This window comes from Gekko japonicus, unplaced genomic scaffold, assembly GCF_001447785.1.
Source record: "Gekko japonicus isolate JY-2015 unplaced genomic scaffold, Gekko_japonicus_V1.1 scaffold801, whole genome shotgun sequence".
Taxonomy (NCBI): Eukaryota; Metazoa; Chordata; class Lepidosauria; order Squamata; family Gekkonidae; genus Gekko; species Gekko japonicus.
In genome coordinates, this window is record NW_015163111.1 from 461,351 (window position 1) to 486,109 (window position 24,759).

Genomic DNA, 24,759 nt, shown 5'->3' on the forward strand with positions numbered 1-24,759 from the left:
GTGTAGAAGCCCCCCCGACTTCTTCTAGGAAGTCATGAACCACATTTTTGAAATTCATTTTGGTTTGTGGTTGAACCACAAACCGGGAGGTTGGTTCGTGAACTGATCTGGTTCATGTTGGTTAGTGACCCCTTCTTTCTGCTTCCCACTGCTTTTCACAGGGAGCATAAAACAGGGTTTTAAATGGCTATAATTCAGATTCAAGCAAAAGTCACCCTGTCTTATCTTTGCACTTTGATAATTATAGGCCTATTTATATGGGTATAGACTGACCATTATCACTCCAATTTCCTAAATGAAAAAAAAATAACTTTTCTTGTATTTGCAACCATTGATTACAGAGAGGGAAAGCATATAGCACAGCAAAATGAATAAATAAAAATAATAAAATGCCTAATGACTACTGAGTGAAAGGAAAATAGTATGAACAATAAAGGCCATCCTCTCCCAATGGTCTCAAATTTGCCCTTATATGATGGTGAGTTCAGAGGTATACAGAATAATTTTTGAAATACTACATTTCTCTTTCACACTATATTTAGTTCTTTTCTGGTTTTTTCTTCCATAAAAGTCTCTCCTGTTCCTAAATCTTTCACATTCCAAGTCATGACTCTATTATCTATTAGGGCTCTTTCACACAGGCTCTTTATCCTGTTTCTGCTTCTTCACACACCTAAATGCTAAATCGTTGTCCTCCTGGTGTTAACTGAATCTTAACCTGTGTTCTACGAAACCATTTTGATCTTTATGGGTTTTTTGTTGTTGCACTTCTGAGTCATGACAGTCAATTGAAAGGCCTGCCATGCTTTTAAAGGAACCCTTTCCTTTTTCTTTCCTTTGGCCATTTTTACACATTTTTTAAGTACTCTAGTATATTGTTGTATCACTATTTTGGTATATGCACCACCTTAATTTCCCCCCACCTACAAGCCATTCTACATTCTTGGCTTCTGCAGCATTGGAGCAATTTCTTTCCACACCATCCTTTCAGAATACTGTTATACTAAGACCTGTTTGTTTATGTTAGATTTAAGTATCCTTGCTTTTTTACACTCTTCTTAATGCAGCATCCCACATGCAGTGTGAAAGGGAATTTAGATTCCTAATACTCCTCCCCCACATACTATCTGTTGGAAAATTACTAGCCTCTTTCTACTTTATTTATTTATTTATTATTCAACTTTTACCCTGCCTTCCCCGCATTTGCAAGCTCAGGGTGGCTTACATCCATTAAAACGTTTTACAAATATAAATAGCAATTAAAATCCAATAAAATCCTTGTAGAGCAATTCAATATCAGTAATTGTAATAATAAGTGCTGTCAATGTTTTGCTGATTATACAGGTGACGTACTTGTAACTTTTTCAGTTTCTTGATGTTCTTTGCACAAGCCAGCCATCAAAGCCGAGAGTTGATGGTGATGGTGGAGGCAGCTCCTAGTTGAAGGCCTGGTGGAAGAGCTCCGTCTTGCAGGCCCTGCGGATCTGTGAAAGGTCGCACAGGGCCCTGATCTCCTCCTCCTTCTCGGTGTCCATTAGAACCACAGGGAGAAAAATTTTCATGCTGCAGGCCACCTTCCTGAACACAGAAAAGGCCCTCCTTCACACACAGGCAGACTGAAAGCTAGCTAGTTAACTTGATCTGCAACCGTTACTTTCCAAAGTTGTAATTTTTACACAGTTGTCTGCATATAAATCTGCAATATCAATCACCAGTTCCATATTCTACAGGTCAAGAAAGGTGGAACACTAATTGTAAGATTCCCCCCAAGTGTTCAAGAAAACAATTGCATCACCCATTAGGCCATGCAAACAGGTCCTTACCTCACTGGAGTCAGAACCCCAATGTGAACCAAGTACTTGATCCAAGTCCAAACAGAAAATTAATTTGAGGGCATAGTTTGATTCATGTGCTGTCTCAGACGTATACTGGGACCACTTCATAATGTCACAGCAACCATGTAATCATAAACAATTCTACTGAAAGTGGCTTCTGCATGAATACTGGATAGCAAAACTTTTGGTGGTCCCCACATCTCTGGGACCACTCTAATCAACCCAATCAGAAAGACCCTTATGTCCTGAGTTAGATAGTACACAAGGCAAATCTAATCTGTTCCTTAGCACTGACCAGGGCTATTTTGGGGCAGGAACACACAGGAATGGAGTTCTGGCTGGCTTCAGATTTGGCCATGCCCACTACAGCCAAAACCTCTGCATGCATGGCTATAGAAGGAAGGCCTGGAGAGCCACCCCCCCCGGCAATTCTGAGACAGGCAGGCCGGGGGGGGGGGGGGGGAGAAGCAGGGGGAATTCTGAGACAGGCAGGCCGGGGCGGGGGGCCTGGAAGGATCAGGAAGGCATTTAAATGCCTCTCTGTGCCTTCCCCAGCCTGTCCAAGGGCCGGCTTGCCCAAGCTCCCTGCAGCAGTGGGGCACCCGGGCAAGTCAAGGGAAGGCATGGGGTGTGGCCTATTATGCTATTGAGCTGCACTATCAAGGTGGGGCCTAATATGCTAATGGGTTTCTACTGTTGGGTGTGGCCTATTATGCTAATGAGTTCCTGCTTAGCTTTTTCTACAAAAAAAGCCCTGGCACTGACTATCACATAGAGGTGAAACCTGATGAGGAATTTGAATTCTGATAAAATATAGTTTGCACTGGTTCTATACAGAGAACAGGATCTATCCAAGACATATTTAAAAGCTACCAGCATACCATCTAGAAGTATGGTTAAAGACAGTGTGTGCATAATTTTTACTAGTCAACAGTGCTAGTCATCATATTTCCTGTCCCTTCTGATAGATAAAATACTAGAAAAGGCAAATGTAAAGAAAATGTGTATGAGGCCTTTATACCCCAAGACTGACTATTGAACCAGAGTGTGATCTGTAATCAAGAATGGAAAAACCCCATCAGGAAATCAGAAGAAACTGATACACTTTACTTGCATTGTGCCACAATCCCATAAAAACTGCATATCACAATTAAATAAAAGGGGCTGCTTTCTGCAGGAAAGTAGCTGAAGTGAAAAATTGTTTATCATAAAGTTTTCAGAATATTCAGAGGAGATTTTCTCCCTGGTAAATGAAGAGATACAAGACAAATTTCTTCTGAATTCTCTGTGTTGTGTAGTCACAGGACATATGCAAACACAACATTTTACCACATAAAACACCCAATTCTTACAGGACAGGTCTTAAAAAAACCCTTCAAATCATAATGCATTGAAAGGAAGCAGGATGTATTTTTAATAAGAAGCGGTGATTATTTCTATTCCTAAAGTACAGCAGAAGGGAAATTCCTTATTTTCAGGTTAAATGAAAGGGACATTACAATGAAGACACATATACATGTTGTTTTCAGACACAGAAAGAACTACTACAATTTCCATGGATGGATGGATGGATGGATGGATGGATGGAAGGAAGGAAGGAAGGAAGGAAGGAAGGATGACTGTTGAATCATTGAAGTGGCTCCAGGGGTGAATGCGTGAAAACAGTGGTCAATTACTCTAATGGAATGTTTTTCTAATTATAGCACAGAACATCTAGAGCAATCTGAGGTAAGCCAGCATGCTTTCAACAAAATACCCTGTGAAAAAAGATTTATCTAGTGTCCTTGCCATCAAGTAGAAAGGAATTTCATACTATTAATTTGTCTCAATTAATTGGTCTTTTAAATTTTGTAATAATTGAAATTTATGGCCAACATGATATTGACAATTTTCAGGAATAACCTTATTACAGAGAATCTAACCTCCAATAATGATAGTGCCATTCTAAGAACGCTTTCTTGGGAGTAAGCCTGACTAGGAATATGAGCTCAGATATATATATCCCACCCAGTGTTTCTGTCTCCTGGGGCTTGTACTAGCTTGCTAGGCTGCTTTAGGTATGATTCTGTCAGATTCAAGTGTTGGTTTTTAAAAGTTCATTCTTTGCTGGAATTGGTTTGTGTGGGTTCACAGGCTTTTGGGGGATCCTCTTGTTTTACATTGAGATTCTTGAAGTTTCTGCAGGTTGAGATTCTTGTATTTTATATAAATGAAGAGTCCCATGTTTTACATTGGTGAAGATTCTAAGGTTTTACATTGGTTGGGTTTAGCAACAGTTTACTATAGCCTTCGGGAGGGAGATTCTCAGGTTTTACATTTTTGCAGGGTGGGGTTTTCTCTGTAGGAAACAATGGAGGACGGCTGGGGGCATCTAGTTCAGGGGCTCATAAAATTGAACCACTTGGTCCAAGTGACGTGAAGTTTTGGGGTTAATTAAAGGAAAGGCACCAGCAACTGCCCTGCAATTTTGGTGCTAGTACCTTTAAAAACAACCCCCTAGTGCCTCAGAAAGTTTCCTCATAAGGAACAATGAAAAATATCAGAAACTCAGATCCAAATACCATACTCAGAACCCAGGACACCAACAATATTGATATTTATCGGCTCTGAAAAGATACTCCCCCTTTTTTGCAGTAGGCCTGCTGACGATTGCTCTCTGAGTCTGAAATTTTCCTACTGTGGATGAATGGAATGGATAAGTGGATATAATGGTCAAACAGAACTATTTTTTTTAATTTACTGATTGTTTTTCTGAAATATTTTTTCTATGGTCTTGGATTGTCACTGTAGTAACTATGGGTCTGGATGTATCACTAGAGACTCCTCAGGCCTGAACATTTCTTCATACCCCCCCCCCCAATGCTACTTACATAGAAAGGGGCTGCAAAGGAAAGCACTGAGATAGGGTGTGGGAGGAAAGGTGTTTAGCGCCCTGTGTCAGAAATCCTAAACCTTACTAGGACTCAAGAGTGCCACCTATAGCATCTGGGATCTTGGACTCCTGGAGTTTACATTAGAATAACCCATTAATTTCCATTTCACAGTGGACCATTCTGACAAAAGTCATCCTTTTTAGATGATAGGACTGGTTTGTTATGGAAGTCAGAATCATTAAAGATTACCATGTGGGGACAGACTATCATTTAGTGATTTTCTAATTGGTAAAATTAGTCTTTGACATCAGGGATAGGGATTTACATTGGATTGGCTCAACCAGCTGGTCAGTCGTAGCGGAGGCTGGCTTAGATCAGATTCTATTGACTATAAATATCTGGACATTCGGGTTTTCCTGATGTCTTCATTGGAAACTGAAGTCCATAGGACATAAATTCTCCTCCATCTTGTTACTGCAAGGGACTCTGTACATGTTCTGAGGAATCTAGTACAGCCTAGGCAAACTGTAACTAGCTAAATTAAGACTGATTTTGGGGTTTTTTTTATTTGTAAGTCTGTGTGCTAGGAGTTTGTATGCATTTCCAGTGTATTTTGTTTTGCCCCTTTTTTTACCCCTTTTGTAATTCAACCACTCTTTCTACATCTTTTTTTTTAAATAAAGACATTTTTGGCCTTGTTTCAGTTTGGTATATTTCTCTGAGATATTTCTCTTAATCTCTTCCCTGTGTGCAAGACTGCATGCTACAAAGTTTTCCATAAGGTATTCTCCAGGGTTTTCACCCTGTTATTTCTGTATTGGCCTAGTGCTTTGGTAGAATGAGCCCTTCTATGTGGGTCAGTCTAGATGTCCTCAGGAGGTACATCTGAGTGATGGCAGCTGTTACCAGTTTATTCCCAGGGAACCCATAGTCTAAGAGAGTTTGCCAGCAATGAAAGGCACCTTTCCCCATTTTCCTTCCATCACACTCCCCTTACCCATGCACTCCATTTTCTCTTAGAATAGAATCCTCATACTTTATATTTAAATGGTCATGCATGTAACGGAATAGATCTAAATCCCTCATTATGTATAGTTTGGCCTGACAAATGCACAGTACCGCAGAGTAACCACTGAAAAGGGGCAAGACCGTTCACTGCTGAGGTATGGAAAGGGAGGTGTAGCTTTGCCATAACACTGGTCTGATGAGCAGGTCCTGAGTTCAATTTGCTTTGAGGACAAAGAAAAAACAGCACTTGTTGTAAAGCTTCTGTTGCAGAGAAGCATGAGCATGCTAGTTAGCTCATCTGGCCTGTAACTTTCGAGATTTTGCCCAGATCTCTTTTTGTAAATTGTTTTCTGCTTTCCAGTCCCCCTGGATAGGATGCCGATTTTAGTCACAAATTGCATATTATTGCATAGAGGAAAACCAGTTCAGAGTAAGCACCCCTCCAAAGTATGTGTAGAATCTTTAATACTACAAGGTATTTGTTGAATAGTTGCAAATGAGATACATTCAGGCTGAGTTCAAACTGGCAGTTTGGCTCGATATAGGCACGTTTCACAAATGGATTAAAGGGGCCAGTTCACACAGGCACAGCTGTCATGCGTTCCCCAGCCGTACTCAACCCATCCTATGATGATTCCCTACCGAATTTAAAAAGTACTAGGTGAAAGCCATAGCAAACCTTGGAGGGTGCATTGATCCCGCTTCCTGGAAGTGTGCACGCTAAAAGCCGCAAACAAGCCACATTGATAATGTGAACCGGCTGATTCGGCAGCAGGGATGCACATAAGCGCCCATGCGCAATATCACTGGAGTGCACAACCACCCATGGGGACGCTTCCAGCTCGCGGTGTTAAAGCTCCCAGCAGGCAGCCTCCTGTGGCAGGCATGCAAGGAGCGTCCTGAAAAAGGGCAGAGACCTTGGACCTCCTGGCAGTGTGGGGTGAGTGGCCAGTGCAGGAGGCCTTGCATCAGACCCACAGGAACAGGGAGACATTTGAGCAGGTTGCTCGAGAAATAGGCACATAGGCATATAGGTGCATGTCGCCTGAGTGAAAAAAAAGCTGCTTACAGCCATGCCTCCGCCAGGGGCAGGCCAACAGTACGAACACTCCCTTGTGCCTCCTCCCCGGGATGCTCCCACATCAGTAGGTGCAGTGCGGCCAGGAATCCCCAGCACAACTTGGTCCGGATCTTTTTGCCCCGCCTCCCTTGTGCTTCATACTGCCAGTCTGTCCTCAGCCTCAGTAGCATTTCCTGACTGGATTGGTAGTTATGGAGTGGATGGCAAGGAAGGGGTCCTACACGGCCATTCTCCTTCCATACTCGAGCCTTCATGTGTATCATCACTTAGAGCAAGAGGCACCCTCCATATGCTCAGCACATTAATAGTGAGGGACCCTGGGAGAAAGACCTTAAACTTCTATTCTAGTGAATGTTTGCCACCTAACCATATTTTCTTTTTCAAAAAAGAGCTCTCAACATTGTCCCCTAGGGCATAATAGAGATAGTGTTTTACCTGGGATAGTTGGAATGTACACAACCCTGGCCTTCTTTACAATGTTTTTAAAATCTGATGAATAGTGTACAGGAGGCTTAATCCCCCTTTTATTGTATCTAAAAATTCTCACTGAATTTAATGGGAGTAACTGCCATGGCACGAATATTCTGTAACTTGTTTTTCTCTATTGATCAATGGTTTATGATAAATGAACTCTTTAGCCACAAGCTGAATCATGTACTGATGTGTTGACAATTTGCATTTGTATGTGTGTGCACACATGCAAAAACACACAAACAAAAACCAATATAGCCATACATATTTTTTAAAAATTGCTTTAAAACTATGTGTACTAACCAGACTTATTACACCTCACATTCTTCTTGAGTTGTTGCTGCTCTATTGTAATCATTATCAGGTAGCCTCTAAATATTCTAAATAAATTAAAAAAATGATCAACACCCAAATACATCTAGGGGCCAGAGATCAATAGATTGTGTCCACCATCCAATGCAGATACATATATTCCAACTGTTAATTAAAAAAAAAAGTCCCTGTTTTTTTCAAGGTGTCCCTGGCAAATCACTGTCTACTTTTTTGCCTCTGATGAGATGCCTTCTTAAAATTTTGTTGGTGCAGCATAGTATTGTTACTCTTCAGGGTTCAGTTTCTGCTCTAGGATTTGAAGCTCTGAGTGAATGCATTCTATTAATGCGGGCACATGAACACTAAGGTGCCATGCAGGGAAAAGCCTGACGGTTCACAACTAAGAATGTTTTGAATTGTTGATGACATATTGCTGGATAGATATGTTTACAGTTATGCATCTACTGAAGTGGGCTCTAGTCCATGAAAACCTATGCTACAGTAAAACTGCACATTTTTCAGTTGTCATAAAACTCCTTGGACCTCCTGGCATAAAACTCCTTTGTGTGTTTTTTTGGTGTGCCTTCATTGAAGATTATCTTAGATTTTTAATCCATGGAGCAATGATTATTGAAGACATTATTGAAGACATCTTGGACATTTTAAGGAAAAATACATTTTAAATAAATAAAGCACAAGGTGAAAAGCCTTCAGTAGCATATAATAATGGAGGGAGAGACACTGTGAAGAGAGCTTTTGATATGAGAATAGAGACATTACTGTCTCTACTTTTTTTCTTTGAAATATTGAAGGCTATGTAGAACTAAGTCATATTAAAGCCCTTTGAAATGCAAAACATTGGACTTCTGGCCATAACAAGTGTTGACTGGCTTAGCACAACCGGAGAATACTTTCTATATTTTGGTTGATTAGATTTGAATATTATATGATTACATTTCACCCTGCACTTCCTCTATCTCATGGCCCCTGACTCTGCTGTTTCCTGTTTACATATCTGCTACATACAATGACAGTATGATACAGATCTATTCATCTGTAGTCCATGAAAGTTTATGCTGGGATAGACTTTGTTATTTCTAGGAAATAAGATTCCAACATCCAGTATTTTTGCATGTTCTCTATAAAGTATAATAAACAGAAATGCTCCTAAGCAGGTCTACTGAGAAATAAGTTCCATTTTATTCGATGAGCTTACTCTCAGTGCTCCTACTACTTAGGACTGCAGCTTTATTCTAGTAGTTAGGTTTGTATCCATGCATTCTGGACAGAATTAAGGATTCCACAAGTGGAGACCCACAAGAATCTTGTGGGATGGTTATCCCATTCCTCACACCTTTGTTTCCTCTCCTCTCCCCCTACCTTTCTCACACTCTTTCTCTCTTCTGCCCCCTTTCTTACTCCCTATCTCCCCTCCATGCAAGTTACTTCCTCTCTCTTTCTGCCCCCTCATCATTCTTTTGTTTTTCTGCCTCCCCACCTCATTACTCTTTCTTTCTGACCCCACCCCATCACTCTCTCTTTCTGCCCACATCATTCTCCCAGCCTCCTGCCTGCTTTCTCCCCATCCCACACAGCAGCAGCAGCAGTGGTGGTGGTGCTCCCCCCACAGCAGCAGTGGCAGTTCTCCGGGAATCACAATGGATCTCCCAGCTACAGAGATCAATTCACATTATGGCTGCCAGCTCCAGGTTGGGAAATTCCTGGAGATTTGGGGGTGGAGTCTTGAGACAGTGAGGCTTGGGGAGGCAAGCAGCCCCAGCCTATAATGCCATAGAGTCAACCCTCCAAAGCAGCTATTTTATCCAGGGGAACTGCTCTCTGTCTCCTGGACAGAAGTTGTAATTCTGGGTGATCTCCAGCCTGGATGCTGGCAATAGTAGTTCTTGTGGAGGAGATGTCTGGTTTGGGGGATGGAGTCTATGGCATTATACCAGCCTGCAGTTCCTCCCTCCTCAAGCCCCACCCTCCCCAGGCTCCATCCCTCAAATGCCCAGGGATTTCCCCAGCCCAAATGACATTTGCTTAGCCTCCTGACTCTGGCCTGCTAGAACTCTCTCCCAAGTGAGATCAGGACTCTGCAGGACTTATTACAGTTCTGCAGAGCCTGTAAAATGGAAATGTTCCACCGGGCCTATGGTTGAGGTGGCAGGTGTCCTATTAAATCGGTCTCCCCTGCTCTGCCTAGCACTGTCAATTCTGTGCTGTTGTCTGCAGTTCTGCTGACTTGCCCAGGATTTGGTCCTTAGTGTGTATTCATACAGAAGTCCTTTTAGGAAGTTATAAATTTACTTATTGACAACTGGTTTATCATAGGGTTTTTTACATTTTATAATTATGTTTTAACTATTAAATTATTGTTCAATTGTTTTGTATAACTATTGATGTAACCCTCCCTGAGTTCTGCTATGCATGGGGAGGGTGGGAAAGAAATTCAATAATAAATAAATAAATAAAAATACAATGTAATAATAGTGGTAGTATAGGAGGGGGAAAACAAAGGGAGGAGGACGCAGCAGCAGGCTGTGGGTGGGACATTTCCAACTTTCTGCAAAAGGGTTGAAAGGTTGAATCCAAGTCTGACTTGAATCAGCTCAATTTATCTTAGCCCACTAAAGTTACTAGCTGAAGCTTCATGTATAGGCTTAATTAAGACGTTTCTCTGAAAATGCCCTTGTACTGTGGAGATGATTGCTGTTTGCCAAGCAAATATGCATTGGCTGTTTCTTACTGTAAGTATTAGCTACAACGTGTTGTAGTATCTTGCTTAATTATAAGTTCCTTTAGCAAGGCTTATTTAAGATTAGTTTCTTCCATATTTCGAACATTTAATCCTTAGCATTTATGCAGATGTTATATCTGGGACATAGGGGATTGTTAGGTTGATTTTTCCCTTCCTTTCTTCCTTGCCCGTGGCTGTTTGTAATATAATTAATTATGAGGTTTTAACTCACATGGGCTTTGTAAATGCTCTATGAAACAAAAAAGAAGAATTGATACATGAATGACTCAATTCATATATATCCTTTAACTGAGGGCAACATTCTGCCTCTCCAAAGATGTGTATCTGAATTAGTTCCTTTCTAAAGAGGAAAGTAAGAATTATCCAAAGGTCCAGCCAATCCCCATTAGTGACCAGACAGAGACTTGGAGAAGCTTGGGAATGGAGCAAAGCAGAGAAAGTCATGCTTCTGTTGGCTGGAATATGCCTTGGTTCTCTTTCATATCATGATCTATCATTTCTAATGTCTGGAGGTGAATTAATTCTTACAGGTGCATTAATGGTCACAGAATTCAAACTGGCGATTTATATATTTATTTATTCCATTTATATCCCTCCCACCCTGCCACGGCAGGCTCAGGGTGGCTTACATAAAATTCCATATAAATACAATTAAAACCAATCATAAAACAATATAAATATTTGTTAATAATCATCCAAAAGTGCTGGAATATGATCTAGTAAAGTGTGAGGACAAGAGATCTCAAGTTAGCGGTACAACTTAAAGTGACAGATGGTATTCTCACACCAGCTCAGTTTTTTCAGCTTGTTTATATGGTGGGTACAGGTTGTTGGTGGTAAAACCAGGGCACAGGACCACTCCCAAGTATTTAGTGTGGCTCCTTAATCAAAGGCCTGGTGGAAGAGCTCTGTCTTGCAGGCCCTGCGAGACTGTAAAAGGTCCCACGGGGCCCTGATCTCTTATAGGAGCTCATTCCACCAGTACAGAGCCACCACTGATAAGGCCCTGGCCCTAGTTATAGCTAGCCTGGCATCCTTGGGACCCAGGAGGGCCAGTCAATTGTGGGACCCTAAACATAGTGCTCTTTGGGGAACATGTGGGGAAAGGCAGTCCCTTAGGTATGCCAGACCCTGACCATAAAGGGCTTTAAAGGTCAAAACCAGCACCTTGAAGTGAATCTGGTATGCTACTGGTATGCTATTGAATGCAGAACTGAAGAGAAGTCAGCTGGGAGCAAATTGTGATTACCATCGAGCTCTGGCTGAAAGAGGAAACTACAAAGGAAATCTGGCCAATTTTGCAGGACCATATAGTAATCAATATCTGGTAATCAACACTTAACACTGGTATGAAAGAAAACTCAAGACTGCGCTTATACACAAGTCTGAGAATCAAGATGACTATGATTTTTTTTGTTCTCTGTAATCAATGTACCTTTCCCTAATCCTTGACAAGGGTAGGACATGGCATGGTAATCACAGTGCTCATAGGGTCTTTCCAGGCTGTCATTTTGTAATCTATTAATAGCAGTTGCAAGGATTGCCTCTAGCTAAGCTATCAATTATTTTCTCCAGTACTCATAGAATAATATTTTATGCTGTGAAATGTTCCTCCTTGGCTACCATTGCAGTAAGGAGCTTTCTCCAAACTGTGGTTCTATGAATGTTCATGGATAACATAAACATTGATCATGCAGTGTCTGTAGCATCATTTCTGACAACCTCCCCCCCAGTTTCCCCAATCTCCACACAACAGTGAATTTAAAAAGGAGAGAGTAATTGTCTTTGCTTTATGGGGGTAAATTTTAAAGAAAAGTAGCTGCTGCAACAGCTGTTTGGTGAGACCCACTTCTCTCTCTTTCTCTCTCTCTCCCTGTTCCTGTGGCATCTGGGGGGCAGCGAATGGGTGGAATTGAAAAATGTCCCCAAATTTGGGACACCTGAAAAAAATTCTGGGGAAAAAAATCCAAAATGGTAAGGAGAGCATCAACAATTTGGAAAAGCATGCTCTCCCCAAATCTGAATCTGAAATTAATCCAGATTTTTTAATGTGCATACCCCAAAGTCTCACATAGGGAAAAAGGTGTCGAATTATTGATATACAATGTCAGACTGAGGAAAACCTATATAAATGCCAAACTGACAAATTTTAAAGAAAAATCAAACATGTGGTACATACATGTATTTCTGTTCTCCGAGTTTAATGTCTCACTTGAATCCAGGTGTAGTTTCTGTAGTTTTGTTCTGTCCAGTCTTGTTTCAACTACAGTGATATCCAGTCTGCTTCTGCACTAATTCAAGATGCTGGTGTTGACCTTGAAAGCACTATATGGCGTGGGGCTGTCACATTTTAATGACCACCTTCTCTCATATGAATGCAGCCAACAATCATGGTCATTTTTTTGGGGGGGGGAGGCCTTGCGCGGGGCACCACCATTATCTAAAAGGTGGCAACCCCCAAAAAATGTTTTCTTGGCAATGACACCAAAACTGTGGAATTCCCTTCCTTGGGAGATTTGTCTTCTCCCTTTTAACATTATCTTGCATAGTGGTGAGCACATTTTGCCCTTCCTTCCTGTTTATATTTTCAATTAATGTTACATGTGTATTGAAGTTGGTTTTAATGTTTTTAAACTATTCATTGCCTCAAGGCCCCTAATCAGGTGTAAAGGAAGGATAGAAATGTTAGTGCTTGAATGAGGAACACATCTGAGTACTAGCCTTGTACCAGGCACAACTGCAAGTTGCTCAGCACTTTAAATGAAGACCAATGGACCTGTAAGATACTGGTAAGCTACTATGATGTAGTGGTTAAAAGCCCAGGTTTCAATCTGAATTCTGCTAGGAAGATGACCTTGGGCCAGTCACACACACACTCAGGCTAAAATATCTCACAGGGTTTTTGTAAGAATATGATGGAGAAGATGAGATCCATATTTGGTGGCCTGATTTCTTTGAAGGAAAGCTGTGATAAAATATAATAAATATATATGATTATAATGCTCTCACCTCACAAAGCATTCTTAGATTTTTGTTTTGAACAAGCAGATGTGCATCTGTAAAAATCAAATGTGCTTTTAAAGAGTGGATTGAATCCAAAGACCTGTGAGTGGAATGGATCCTTCATGCTTTCATTCATCTTCTGCAGTCCCCAGTGCCACTAAAGAGAGTGAAACAGTTGGGGAATCTCAGGAATGTGGGCTACAGTCCTGGTGGAAGGGTGCAGCTTGAATGGGCAATCCACAGACATAATGCATTCCTCCTCCCAGAAACAGAATTGTCTGTTGTTTCTGCAAGGGACCCTTAGAACCCTCCCCAACGTGCACTAAGGTCCAAATATACTTGCGGACAAGTCAGAATATTCTGTTTTTGTGAAAATGTGTACAGATAAATCCCTCAGCTTGTATGGTCACTGTTTGATGACATAAATATCTGCAAAGATTTTAAAAAAGATACCTTGAGTCTTTATACTTGAAATCATCAAGAGATCTCAGTCATTTTGGAAATAGTATTCAAGAATAGTTTCATCAGGCAGCATCTGAAGTGGTTATTATTCTTCCTTCCTCTCCTTCTCCTTAATGCCTTGCAACAGATGATTCATGATACTTGTGCAAGGATATGTTCCTCCCTTGCTTCTATCATGCCTGCCTGAAATAACATCCTATTAAGCAAAGTATTGACTATTAAATTGCTCTCCTGGTTTATAAGCCATTGCATTATAAGCCTCCCACTTCTCATTCCATGCATTTATTTTAATTGTGAATTCCATCATGGGTGGAATGCTATGACTTTTACTGTCTCTACATGTTGTGATAAACCCAGCCATTACTGAACAATTTGTTCCAAAGAGGAGGGAAAAATCTATTTTGTATTAAGAAAAAATGGATGGATTAAAGAGGTCTTTTGTTTTTCCAAAATATCCTGTAATACAAGTGTCAACAACAGTTCAATGAAAGATATAAACTATTTTAAACAATACCAAATCCTACAATTTCTGAACATAGTTAAATCCAGTAATTATGTAGTATAGTAGTAAAGGTTTAATGTACTTCTTTCAATGGGGTGATAGGAGTTTTGTCTTCAAATTTCTGGTTTCCAGGTTGGAACACCATAGGATTTTATACCTTGTACTATTTTTAAAACTGCACTTGAACTTCTGTCATTGTTTGTGATGCTTGGGGCTATCCTTCTAGCTCATCGGTTCCTGTAAACTGGAAATTTTTGGGGGTATTTGTGAATGCTGTTTAGCTATTCTCCACATTTGAAGATACACTTTGTCTAAAGAAATGTTTCTAGGGGGTGGGGCATCATAAACATGGGTTATGTTGTAAGCAAACTTATTTTCAAACAAACTCCACTGTGAGAATAAACTTTATTTTCACTCACCTTGATCACATGGTAGCTGTGTATTGCCAGTCTAGCTCACAGCTGTGGACTCATCATGTGTCACTACTTAGAATTCTGAATTAAACCTCAGTTGGCACAACATTGGCAACATAATTTGAGCATTTGAGGTTGTGCTTCAACTGAACCTTACTGCGGCCTTGTAAATACTGTCTTTTTATATGATAAATCAGAATTGTGACAAGATCATCCTATTCTCTCCTAAGCCAACAGGGGCATGCTGGAAATGTAAGAGTATTAAGGATCTCGGATAGCTCACTGAGAATGAAGGGGGGCTGTTAAAAGAGGTAGCTGGATGCAAGAACAAATGATTTAGTATTTAGATACTTCTGTGTCACTTTTCGGAAGGGAAGGCAGCATGGTATAGCCCAGTCTCACCAGATCTCAAAAGGTAAGCAGAGTCTGTATTGGATGGGAGACCACCAAGGAAGACTCTGCAGAGGAAGGCAATGGCAAACCACCTCTGCTTATTACTTGTCTTGAAAGCCCCTTGTTGGGGTCGCCATAAGTCAGCTGCACCTTGATGGCACTTCACACACACACACACACACCTCATTTTTCTTGCCGATGGGGACCAAGAGCAACTTACAGTATCAGCAATGGTCTGGAGTTGAATGAGGGGTATTCTTACAGGGCAGTGTACTTCTGGAGAAGTAGCCATATTAGCCTATCACATCAAAAGTAAACAGGAATCTTGTAGCACTTTAAAGGCTACTAAGTTTTCCCCTAGTATGAGGTTGTATGGACTAGAGCCCACTTCTGTAGACCCGTTCCAGAAGAAAGTTGTTTAGGATTAAAGAAGCCCTGTTCTGCTTTTGAGTGGTACTTTCCAGTCAGGCTGAATGCCTCTTGCTACCCATGGACTTGATGAGGTAGCAAAAGACTTCTGGAGATACAGGTGGTTCTGGTACTGAATCTTCAGAATTAAGAAGATGGGTGGCTGGGGCTACTTCCTCAAGGATGGAGGCATCACCTCTCCTGCGATGCCTCCTATTTCTCTGTGGTGGTCTATACCAGGGTGACTACTGTCTGCCTTCTGTTCACACAGCCAGTTTTCCCTGATATCTACAGCTCTAAATGCCTCATCTGATAACAGTATGTACTATTTATTTATTTATATTTATTTATTTCCTTCAGTTTATATACCGCTCACCCCCTAAGGGCTCTGAGTGGTTTACATTATACATTTGATACAATCCTACCTAAGGCCACACACACATACAATGGGGGAAGTGACTAACCTAACAGGCACCCTGAAACGGAGACTTTTGTTGTTGTGGTCTTTCTGCAGGCAGTCTTTTTCCAGTCCGGCGACGACGTCTTTCTGGCTCCGGTCTTCCTTTGATTGTCGTGACTCCTCCCAGGCCTGGGCCAAGCACACGTCAGCGTGTGCTCCTGCAGCTGGCCTCTGTCCAATCGGCTCCGGCCTGCCGCATCGCCCCGCCTCTACGCTCCGCCGGCCCAGCCTCCACTCTCTTGCTCGACTCGCCAACTACCGCCATGTTCTCCACCACCGCCGCCGCCACTCACACCGCTGCCACACCACAAAGGACTGCTCTAAGAGCAGTAACCATTTGTCTACTTGCCCTTTAACAGGCTTTCGAGCCACTGGGTGGGCGGGAGCTGGGACATAGGCCCGGGAGCTCACTCCAGCCACGGTGGGGCTCGAACAGCCGAAGCTGTTCGGCCAGGTGGAAATGCAGGCTTCATTTACTGCCTGCGCCACCATTCCCTTATACTATAGATGAGACTATAATTTAAATACGTAAAGGTAAAGGTTCCCTTGCTCGAAAGCCAGTTGAGTCCAACTCTAGGATTGCGGTGCTCATCTCTGTTTCAAAGCCGAAGAGACAGCACTGTCCGAAGACATTTCTGTGGTCATGTGGCCAGCATGACTATACACCAAGGCACATGGAATGCTGTCACCTTCCCACCAAAATGGTACCTATTTATCTACTGGATGCTGAAACTGCACAGGTACAAAGCTGCCCAAATGCTGTTCATTTTCAGCAGTGAGGAAACCTTCCATGTCATTATATGATGTACTCAAGTGAGCAGCAAACAGGAATTCTGAACATATTACATTTAAGTTGCAAACGTTCAAACATCTTTGGTTTCAGAAGTCTCAAGAATGTTGCCCAGATTCTGAGCCAGCAGCAGTTGAACTCTCTGTCATAACTGGACAAACAGCCCTTTCAGAGACCACTGTCAAACCTGTGTCAGCTGCATGGTCTAAGTCAGAATGGATTCAAGTGATTTTATCTACCAAACATTTAGCACATTGGTCACAAAGGCGTACAGGAAGCTTTTGCTTCTGGAATGAATGGAAGTGATAGCCCTTTAGCAGCACAAAAGCTCTGTGAGATGACAGAATGGATAGAATGGTGGCAGATAAAAATTGCTTTTTACCAACACAGTAGAGACTTAAAATGTGCTGTAGGCTGCACTGAGAAAGATTTAGCCTGTGTTTTTCTTCATCTGTGATCTAGCCATCTCCCCAGTAACACAGTAACTAGAGCTCTTGATGATACCAAGGAGATCGATCTTGGGATCCATTGTTTGGTAAGGGTATATCCATGTGCAATCCTGTCAAAAGCCTGAGCATGTTGCTCATTCCATTGATCCAGAATGATGACTGGAAAGCTTCTATCAACAGACAAGCAATGTCAAAGTCATATTTGCTTTTTCAACCCTCAAATCCCCTGCCCATTTTATTTTTCCCTCATGTGACTTCAGCTCATGATTTGTTTTCAGATTATTTCCTGTTCTTGAATGTTTGCTGTAAAATGTACCATTTCCCAACATTATTTGTGCATCAATTAATCATACATACACACACACATTTTTAAAAAAAATTGCAATGTATTACAGGAACTCCAAGATGTGTAGCAGGTGTAGCTTTAAGATTAGAAGTGGGGACTCTGTTTAAGCCAAAGCAGGCTAAAGGTCATTTTTTTCTTCAGATAGTTTGCTATACGAGCTTTAACAAGACCAATTCTATTCCCTCTGGATGCAAGAAATAGACAAGAAATTATTTAGTCTTGGCCTAGCAAAGAATGAGACTCAGGAAAAATGAATCTTTATTAACCATTAAGAAATGTTTAAAAGAATTTGAACTACAAGAAATGTTTAAAAGATCTAGATCATCTTAGTTCAGTTATACGAACTTCTCTAACTATCCCACCCTATGGAAAATTTCTAACACTTCCTCATTACTGCATTTATGCTTGCACATTTGAATGCTGCTCCTTCAACTGTCCTGTATGGGAGGTCCTGCAATCTACTGTATTTGGACAGGCTTTGTTAACGTGGCTTGAAAAGGGTAACCTGCTTTGCTCCCCACTAACAAGAAAGACAGAACTTTGCCTAGGAAGAGGCTGCTGAGAGGGGAGGAGAGAAAGCTGCCAACTTTGGAAATTCCTGGAGATTTCAGGTGTGGAGCCTGGAGAGGGTGGGTTTGAGGAGGGGTGGGACCTCAGACAGGTACACTGCCACAGACACCACACCCTGAAACTGTCAAATGTGTCCAGGAGTTATTGATATTATTTAATGAGTCTATGACAGAAGGGGGGACAGTAGTTCCTATGAGGGGAATTTGTTCCTTCGTTCCTCCTCCTCCTCCTAAATCAATCAGATATAATTTAATTCTTTTTCAATAATCTGAGATTCTACTCCCTTCTCTTTCCACTCCTTCAGTCTTCTGCTTTCCACCCAAGCCCCCTTCCGCAAGCCAGCACACTTGACCTTTAGCTCTTTCTGTTGTCTCGCTTTAAAACTGCTGCTCTTATTCGCTTCACCCATCTCTTGCACTATCCCACCATCTTTAAAAACATACCTGTGGGCCCATACTGGGCCCCTGTGAACCACCACTTGTGCTGTGTTCGCCACCTGACACATTACAGATTGAACAGAGCCATGATCTACCAATTATTCCTACACACAGCCAACAATTTTGGCTTAAAACTGACAGAGCTTCCACATCTTTGGTGGGTCACACATCTTCCACTGCACTTATACAAGTTGCAACACTGTTGACCTTCCTAATCTCCACAGCCTTTCTGAGCTTTCCTTAGATAAGAAAGGCACCACTATATCATTGCTTGAGACCACCACATCGGTTTCCCATCGCAAGAAACTTCCAGGCCAGAGACAAAACGTACAGCTATTTTCGCACATAGACAACTTTATGTGGCTTTCTTAAGGGTACACCGCTTCCAGGATCTCAGAGTTCACATCATTGATGGGCCCCAGAAAGAAAGACTACTACCTCATTATGACAAAGTCTTCACCAGAAATATTGTCTGCAAAGAGGTTCTTCAATCATCATGATATCTTCTAATGGGATTTCACTGTTTCACTGTTTCTCTGCTTACTGGGACTAATGCTCTTCTGTGTAACAACTCTTCACCAAAACATGCTACTTTGTGCCCAATGACAACTGTCCTTCTAACTGAGGCCGGTATGTTCTGAATGCATGTACACTATCCAGCCAGTACCCACTGCTTAGGCATACCTTTACTGCCTCTACCTCCTGGCCCACAACAAACACCAACAACACACTGCCATTACGCCTTCTGTCAGGTGCCAATTAACAGCTCCCACTGTTTTTAGCACAAATACTCATATGGCACGTTCCTCTTCTACCTTCACGCCACTTCTGTCATGACTTCTATGACTACCTCTGACCTTGCCCTCTGCTGAGGATGTGCTCCTGGCCCCAGCAGAAGTCCTGAGTACTGCTGAAGTTGAGCTCCCGGCTCCAGCAGAATCTACACCTGACCCCAATGAAGCCACGGAGCCTGCCCCAGCAACAGCTGGGATGGAACAACACATGACGGTCAGCCCTCCTGATTCACCCCCACCGGTGGCACATTTGCGAAACCAGCTCTGATGGGACTTGACATCCCGGCAGCGAGAGGCGTGCCTGCACAACAGGTGGTCCCTCAGCCCTGAGTTCTAACTGGAATCAGGACACACGTGCTGGCCACTAATAGACAACAGCCCTGGAGAGATACTTTGTGCCAGCAACTAGTCAGCTTGACGATGTTACCACACCCACCTCGCTCGCGTTCCCGGTTCCTGCTCTGATCTCTCGGCTCCTTGACTCCGGCTTTGATGACTACGCTTTCGGTTTGTGCTCTGGACTCTGTTACTAGGCTCCTGTTTGCATACCTCTCTGTTTTTGACCTTGGACTGGACCCGGACTATCCCTCTCTCACTCTGCCTGCACTCCAGCCCGTGACACCCTCCCACTTCCCTCGACACCTGTTCTCTCACAGAGCACATACAACGACCACTTGCTCAGATGTGCGAAAGTGACACCAGATGACTTTTCAAAATGCACAGATGCAGAACTTACTGAATGTTACACACTGTTATGGCTTTTCCATCCCTACACATCCCAAAATCCATTCACCAACACTAAGATTATGGGCACTGAAACCTTACATCATACAACCACAGACAGCAATTACTCTCTAGTACAATAAGGTATGCTGTTCTTCACTCCCACATTAGTTCTTTACATTGAAAAACACTACTCTGAGTTTATTTTGCCTGCAGGATACAAAATCATTGACCCCACCCTCTTTCTAGAGCTCATTGTATTTCCCCCCACAACAGGCCTTATTCCTAGTATTTTCATAAAACTATGCTCGAAAATATGCTAAAGGTTTTCAAGGTGTTACTACTTGCTCTGAAGCTCTTACTTTATTTAGGGGAAATGAATTAGAACTATGTGGCAGTTAGAAAGAGTTACTATGTGGTAGTTAGAGGCAACCAAGGCTGTGAACTGAGGTGCTTGCATATGGAAGATGATGTAGCAGGAAAGGGTATTTTTTATTTTCCATAGTCAATCTGTTTGTTTAATGTGTGGGCAAAACACAGAGCTTTTATAACTTCTTATTCTTGTAAGGGGAAAAAAATGTCAACATAATCATGTCATGGTCAGGCAGTTTGCTTGTCTTATCATAAATATAATTACTGGTCCTACAAAGCAAAACTGTCTGAGGGCAACATTACATTCAGTGTCAATCTTAAACGGGTAGGATATGTTTTGCATCTTAATTCCATTTGTCAATGACGCTTCTCTGTACTTTGATCTGAAAAAGGGCAGATGTTTTCTAAAATATGTAATATTAGTTCACGGTCATTTTAGAATTTCTTAAATTAATCTATGTCAAACTGCTAAGAAAGCAGTAAACCAGACAATAGAAATCCCATTGGATTCCACCAAGCATTCATTTGGTCCTTCTATCAGGTCAGTACCATGTAAATGTGCCAGTGCAATCATGTCATGTCATGTCACACAAATGTGGTCCAATATGCCATCTGCTGGTAGAGCTGGTCTCATAGTATTTACCATGGTATTGAATTTGGATTGTTTCTTTTGTTATTTGGGTCCCAGATGCTGGTCTCATAGTATTTACCATGGTATTTACATAGACTGAAATAGCTTATTTTTTATTGTTTTGAATTTGGTTTGTTTCTTTTGTTATTTGGGTCCCAGGTAATATAAGAAAATAAGAACCTAAGAGAAGCCATGTTGGATCAGGCCAATGGCCCATCTAGTCCAACAATTTGTGTCACACAGTGGCCAAGTCGCAGGTGCCATCAGGAAGTCCACCACTTCCACTGCTGCCCCCCCCCAAGCACCAAGACTACAGAGCATCACTGCCCCAGACATAGTGTTCCATCTATACCTTGTGGGTCATAGATCTCTGTTTCATATGTTATCCAGTTCCCTCTTGAAGCTGTCTGTACTTGTAGCTGCCACCACTTTCCATGGCAGTGAATTCCACCTGTTCATTACTCTTTAGATGAAGAAGTACTTATTTTTATCTGTTCTAAACCTACTGCTCATCAATTTTACTGCATGTGGCAGAGTAGCGTGGGTAATGAAAGCAGAAACGGTAAGCACTTTTCAGCCAGTTCCCATTAGGAACAAAGGGGGTCATCAGGAATGGCCCCCAGGTTTTATATCCCAGGGCTGGGAATGGTGACCACCTTTGGGAACCTCTTAGGTAAGCTCCTCCCGGCAGGATGTAGGGACTTCTGGGGTAGGTGTTCCTGGGGGGTGACCAGTGCGCTGGGCTGCCGGTTGTGAGCCAGAGGCATGGCCCCAGACCGGGGCTGGTGGCTTGCCCATATACAAGGCAAGGAGGTTGGCTGGGTTGACACCTGCCTTTCCTGTTCTGCTCCCTCTTAGTTCCCTTGCGATTGATTATTTGCAATTAAATAGTTAATAAAGTAACCCTTGCTTGACTCCAGACAGTTGTTTGTCTCGTTATTTCCGGCTTGGGGGGCAATAAAATGATTAAGGGGATGGAACACCTTCCCCATGAACAAAAGTTAAAGGGGTTAAGGCTCTTTAGCTTGGAGAAATGACGATTGAGGGTAACATGATAGAGAGTTACAAAATTCTGAATTAGATAGGTAAGGTAGAAAAAGAAGAACTGTTCTCCCTTTCTCGAAATACAACAACTCATGGGCACTCAGTAAAATTAATGAGCAGTAGATGGAACACTATGTCTGGGGCAGTGATGCTCTGTATTCTTGGTGCTTGGGGGGGGACAGCAGTGGAAGTGGTGGACTTCTTCCACTTTGCAAAATTCCTGAAACTTTCATGATTGGCTATTGCAAGCTGGTACCAGCTAGCTCCAGAACACCACTGTCTCCAAGACACCTTTCATATTCATGGGGAAATGATGCCTTTGTTAATGGGCTGTGTTGGTATTGGTGGATAACAAGTAGATGTTGAATCTCTTTGCCTGTTTACAAATTAGTCCACAACAAGTTAATTTTTTTGAATGCTTATAGTTCCCATTGGAATAAAATTTTGCATTTTTAGTTGGGCATATATTTAAACAGTAATACTGGCATATCCTTTTTTATGACCTTTTGACAATCTGTCTTCTGCTATGTTGTCCATTTAATTTCAGTCTGTGTTTACTACTCAGTGAGTCAATGAGATATGAGGATTATATGTTTGCCAGTCAAAGTATAAAATATTGAAAGGTCAAAGTAGTAAAACAGCATATTAGGAATAAAAATTATGATACATGATTTTTAAGAAGGGAGCTATGTGAGGGAAGTGTTATGTGGCAAACGCTTTGATAATGTATAGGAGGTGCTACGTCTTGTATAATATACTCCTTTCTTCTTATGCTTAAAAACTCTTTTTATGGTTGCCATTTCCAATTAAAGATTTAGAGCTCAGGCAAAGTAGTGTTTAACTGTGCAGTTAAAACATGAAATACAATATGTCCAAAGACATATTTTACAACATGATGTAACAGTCCATTTGCCATCAAACATTCAAGCCCAAAGACTATGCACAAAGATGAACATTGCCTTAGTCAGTGGCAAATGACTTCTGGAAGAATATGCAGAAAATTTCCATTCCATTGAAAAGGCTGTGATCTTTGGTTCTGAGGTAGTCCTTGGTCAGGTAGACTGGCTGCCTCTGACTTAGCAGTTCTCCCATACATAATAACCCTGGTCCTGCTGAGCCAGTTACCAAATTAAAGGAGTTTGGTATGCAGGCATGACCTCAAAGTTTGGAAGCCCATAAGAGTCAAAGAGAAGTTTCCATGTAACCCAAAGTGGGGCCAAGCTGTAGAAGGCCAGAGCATGTGCACTTACGAGTGGTGAAAAATGTTGATCCTAATAGTAAAAGACAGACAGTTGATATACAATGTTCTGTTCAGCTAATACAGAGATAATCCATGTAATCTACAAGTCTGCTGACCCCAAGCAACACATACACAACAACAGGATAATACTGGTCATCTTTATTAAAAAGAGTCCCAGTTGTATGACAAACAAAAACACTTTCCCTATGAGGAAAGGTTAAAGCACTTAGGGCTCTTTAGCTTGGAGAAACGACGACTGAGGGGGTGACATGATTGAGGTTTATAAGATTATGCATGGGATAGAGCAGGTAGAGAAAGGTACTTTTCTCCCTTTCTCACAATACAAGAACTCATGGGCACTCAATGAAATTGCTGAGTGGTTGGGTTAGAACAGATAAAAGGAAGTACTTCTTCACCCAAAGAGTGATTAACACTTGGAATTCACTGCCACAGGAAGTGGTGGCGGCTACAAGCATGGACGGCTTCAAAAGGGAATTAGATAAGCATATGGAGCAGAGGTCCATCAGTGGCTATTAGCCACAAGGTATAGATAGGGGCTCTGGGGCAAGTGATGCTCTGTCTTCTTGGTGCTTGGGGGGGTGTCCTGGCTGCACTGGTGGACCTCCTGATGGCACTGGTATTTCTGGCCACTGTGTGATACAGAGTGTTTGACTGGATGGGCCTTTGGCCTGATCCAACATTGGCATCTCTTATGTTCTTATAAATGGTTCCTCCACCAGGCTACGGCCCTTACTGCTTTAGAATCAATGATAACATCTTCACCAAATACATTGTTTACAGAGAAATTCTGCAGTGCTGATGACTGAATCCTCTATACCACCTGGCCAGCTATACATTGGGTTGTCCAGAGACCAATGCAATGAGGATGTCACACTTCCCATTCTCCATGTACTACACCAAGGTGTAGACAGATAATAAAAAATGATGATGACTGATTTCACACTAACTGCATATACTTCATCTGTGCAAAATCCCACTAAAAACCGAACACTACCACACATAACAACCATAAGCAGCACATCTTGACCCAACCAACCATAGGCAGCACATCTTGACTCAATCAACTATACAACCATCAATACCAAAATGACATATGCAGACCATCGCCCCAACATGTACTGCAGCCCCCACCCCTCCCCAAGAATGAGACACTTGCCCATAGCCTCTTTCTAGAGCTCATTGTATTTATTCCCACAACAGGACTTATTCCTAGTTTTGATATATTAGTGCAAATATAGTCAAAAGAAAAATGCCTTCCCTGTTTACTGTGGTAAAACATGTGTGGTCAGAAACAACCTAATTACTAACACAATTTGCAATAAACTATTCGTTCTCAGAGGAGATTACTGTTATTCTCCTA